This window comes from Mus pahari, chromosome 15 (assembly GCF_900095145.1).
Source record: "Mus pahari chromosome 15, PAHARI_EIJ_v1.1, whole genome shotgun sequence".
In the NCBI taxonomy this organism is placed as follows: domain Eukaryota; kingdom Metazoa; phylum Chordata; class Mammalia; order Rodentia; family Muridae; genus Mus; species Mus pahari.
Window position 1 is genome coordinate 945,510 of NC_034604.1, and position 4,134 is coordinate 949,643.

The 4,134-nt window shown below is 48.4% G+C and overlaps 1 pseudogene; it reads right to left on the minus strand.

The window, feature by feature from the left end:
* Positions 1-2,674: 2,674 nt before the first annotated feature.
* LOC110333421 lies at positions 2,675-3,751 on the minus strand (annotated as a pseudogene).
* Positions 3,752-4,134: the final 383 nt, after the last annotated feature.

Consider the following 4,134-nt stretch of genomic DNA (forward strand, 5'->3'; position numbering starts at 1 on the left):
TCTTTCTGCCTCTGTAGAAAAGAAGGTTCTTCAGTGAGGGTTTTGTTGGCATTGAGAGCAAGGGTGGTATGTAAATGTAGGGGCTTTTCTGTGCCCACCCTTGCTCTGAATAATGTCATGGATACCTGTATATTTAATAACAGCTTCAGGAATACTAGCTAGCCAGAGTGTCAGCCATTCTAACCAACAAATGCTGGCTTTAGACTACTTCCCAGCCACATGGCCTTATCTGCCCAATTAGGCTCCTTCTAGCATCTTCTCATTCATTTGAGTCCTCCTGGAAACTCTCCTGGTCCCTGAGTTTGGAGATGGATGCTTCATAGCGACGACAATATCAGAGTCGCAGCTGCAACCACATTCTGAGTACAGAAATCACAGAGCACAACAGCATCCCCCACAGCTACACTCTGTGTCCTAGTCACCATTCCTAAGGCACAAACTCAAGGTGAGACATCTTGCATTGGCCTCTTAAACTTCTGGCACCTTCCTGCCGGTGTCTGTAAACACTGAAGTATCTGCTCAAGACTGGAGCCACTCCCATCCCTGGAATGACTGTCACACAGATTAGACTGCATCTTTAGGAAACATCATCCTCTTTAAGGTTCACATATAAGAGCACGTCATGCAGAGGCTCCCAGACAGAGATGTGGATTTTCTGAAGCAAAGTTTTTACCTTTTGGGGGAGGGGAGTAGTCTCCCATCACTCAGCCCAGCCCTGGGTTCCAGTTTTGACAATCAGTACTCACTATAGTTAGATGTGAAATCTGACTTCAGGAATGATTCACTGAAGCCCAGGATAGCACAGGGGAATACCCTGTCCAAGAGAGACAAATCTTGCACCTGCTTGCAGAAGGGGTTGGGGGGGTAGGTGCAGGACTGAGCTGGTCAGTGAGTCATCCTCCAGCACCCTAGGGAGAGCCTGTGCAGGTTCTCCTCCCACTCACAGTCAGGGGTGTCTGGTGTTTGTAGTAAGCAGCGGTGGGGAAGGAAGCTTCACCCATGCTCATTTCTAGTGCCCTGTACTGAACTGCTTTGAAGGAATCCTATTGCTTTTTTTTTGGCACACATTTTAACTTTTATTTTCCTTTCACATTTACAAGTTCAGGAAAGGCTTTTTGAGAGTAGGGCTGTAGCCTTGAGATAAAGCTAGCTCAATTCCCCTCAACCCTGGGCCAGAGAAACCCTCGTAGAAACTGCTCTGACATCTTTAATAGCCCTTTGCTGCTGGTTGGCAGCCGAGACTGCGGCTGTGGCTTTCTTCTTGCTGGGGCTGGCCTCGGTGCCATGATTGGTGACTTTTTATCTGTATATCATCACCAGAGGTGGCCTCACTCAGGATTTTATTGCAGATGAATCTAATTATCCAACTTGTGGTCTTTCAGTCAAGGATGGTGGCACTAGTAGACTCAGGGCCGCAGGATCCCATGTGGCGACGTGAACATACTTGGCAGTCTGTAAACAGCACTGGACTCTGCAGAGCAGGCATGGCACGCCTGTGTGTTGTCCTGGCACGTCAGCAAGGGCATGTCTCTACCCACTGGAGATGCTTTGTCTTCTCTCCCCTTCAGGACAGGGAGGTTCATTCAGGAGACAGGTGGAAACGCCCCTGCAGCTCACTCTGATGGGGCAGTGGAAGACAAAAGCAGGTGTCAAAGACAGCGATACCTGATTCTACCTGATTCCACAGCAGCCTGCGTTCCCAGGACCTGCTGGTTCCTTCTCCGTCCCTGTGCCAAGTTCTAAGTCCTCAGAGATGATCCGATAACACCCTTACTTTCCAGAAGAGAAGCTCTTCTGCAGAATGAAGCAGGTGCTTGTAGGGTCAGAGGTCCCAAAGAATGGGCTAGCCTGGGTCCTGAAAGGTCAGACTTCTCTATCTGTTCTGTGATTACCACCACCAAATATCACAGGGCCTCAAGCTCAAGGAGAGTATGACCTGCTCCTACGGCTACTGCTGTGTCAAGGTGAAAGAAAGGTATTATACTGGCTTAGATTCTTTGCTGCATAGGTCCCAGTAACCTAGGCAGCCACTCAGCATCTCTGTCTCTCTTGAAAGGGCTGGGTCTGTACAATCCATAGGTCGTGGGTGACACTACCGACCACTGTTAACTGACACAGCACCAATGACAACATGACAGCTAAAGGAAGCAGGCTCCTAACAACAATATGAACTAACCAGTACCCCCAGAGCTCGTGTCTCTAGCTGCATATGTAGCAGAAGATGGCCTAATCAGCCATCATTGGGAAGAGAGGCCCCTTGGTCTTGTAAACTTTATATGACCCAGAGCAGGGGAAGGCCAGGGCCAAGTAGTGGGAGTGGGTGGGTAGGGGAGCAGGGGCGGGGCGGGGTATAGGGAACTTTCGGGATAGCATTTGAAATGTAAATAAAGAAAATAATAATTAATTCATTTTTTAAAAAGGAAGCAGGCTCCTAACATGTCCTCTGGGTCTGTGCACCTGTCTGTAAATATCCAATCTTTCCTAACTTTTCATGGGGGTGACATAGACTGGGGAGGGGAGTCATCAGAGCATCTGTTACCTGAGCAAAGCAGGTAATCAGAGCCCAACATCATCTGTGCACAGAACCATGGGACACAGTAGAGGAAGTACAGTTTCTGTGCTCAAACCTCGCCTAGCCAAACCCTGATCTGGCAATATTCAAGGGTCTAACACATTAATTTAGCAAGAAATCTGGTTTCTGATACTCAAAGAGCTTAAAGTCCCCTTCAAGACATGCATAGAGACGCTAGATGTCTCATTTGCTGATGCCCAGGAAGTTCTGTTCTACCTTGCTTCTGTTGTACATGGTGATGCCTGGACGGATGGTGGGGTATGACATCAGATGGTCTATGCCAGCTTGGGGCATCTGCCTCCAAGGTCTCATCATGTCTGACCACACTGTACTTTATCTCACAGGGTGCACATAATTCTACATAGGTCACCCAGTGAATGATATGGTCCCCAAACTGAAGATAGAACCACCTGCTGTTTGGGTCACCCAGGAAGTGCACAAAATCTCCAAACTGGAACCCCCAGGTCTCTGTCCGGTTCTTCCGGTACTTGCTAATAATGCCTGGGGCTATCTCATGCCTGTACCAAGGGTCAAATCCAGAATTGTGAACAAACTTATCCTTAAAGGCAGAAATCAGTTTTTCAAAGGGATCTCTCACAACAAAAAAACTTGAAGTATGTTTTCAATCGTTTCTGAATTCCTATTTTGCTGAAGGAAGAAGAGAGGTGAGGAAGGCCATCTTTCTCATGGTCATGGATCACGTTTTCAGGAATCTCTTCCACTGGGTATTGCCCACTTTGGGAGTCTGACAGAGAAGAATCTTGGGCTTATCACAGACAAACACAAGATCCAGGACAAACTTAGAGACCTCGGTGCGTGAGAGGTTCCGCAGAGCCTCCTCCTTGCAAGTGTTTCTGATAAGCTCCAGTCGCTCCAGATAAACCCGGGGCTGATCAGGACGGCTGTCCGAAAGCATCTTCCCAGCTGGCTTCGTGACTTCAGGAAAATGCTTCTCTCCTCTTAGTTTCTCTGCTTCTGGCATGGTCATCAGGAACACAAACTCCTGTTTGGCACTATACCCATCCGGGTCTTTAAAGGTCAACGAGATGAACTTGCTGACCACCATGAACATGAAAATCCCCCAAAAGCATGCAGCCAGCAGGAACCACTGATGGTGATGTTGTCAGACAGGGGCCAGTTGATGATCCTTCCTGACAGGTTCATGTTATCACGGCCCATCTGCGGCCTGGGTTTGGAGGCATCACATTCCGATGCTGTACTTGTTCCTCTTGAGGTTTATGGTTCCTCTGTCACCTCCGTGCACCTGTGCTAGTGCTCCTCCCCACCGCGGGCACTCTGCTCAGGCCTCGCAGGACCTGTGGGCTCCACCCAGACCTCCACACTGCTACCCACCTGCCTGCCTGCCTCCGGAGTGCAGGGGAATCTTATTGCTTTTAAACAGAATTTCAAACATATAGAAAATTAAAGGCTGCGGATACAGATCTGTGGTAGAGGACATACCCTGCAAGCATGAGGTTTTGCGTTAGATCTCCAACAACGCAACTAACAACAAAGACAATGTGTAATATGTACATACACACATATGCACACATACATGTGTA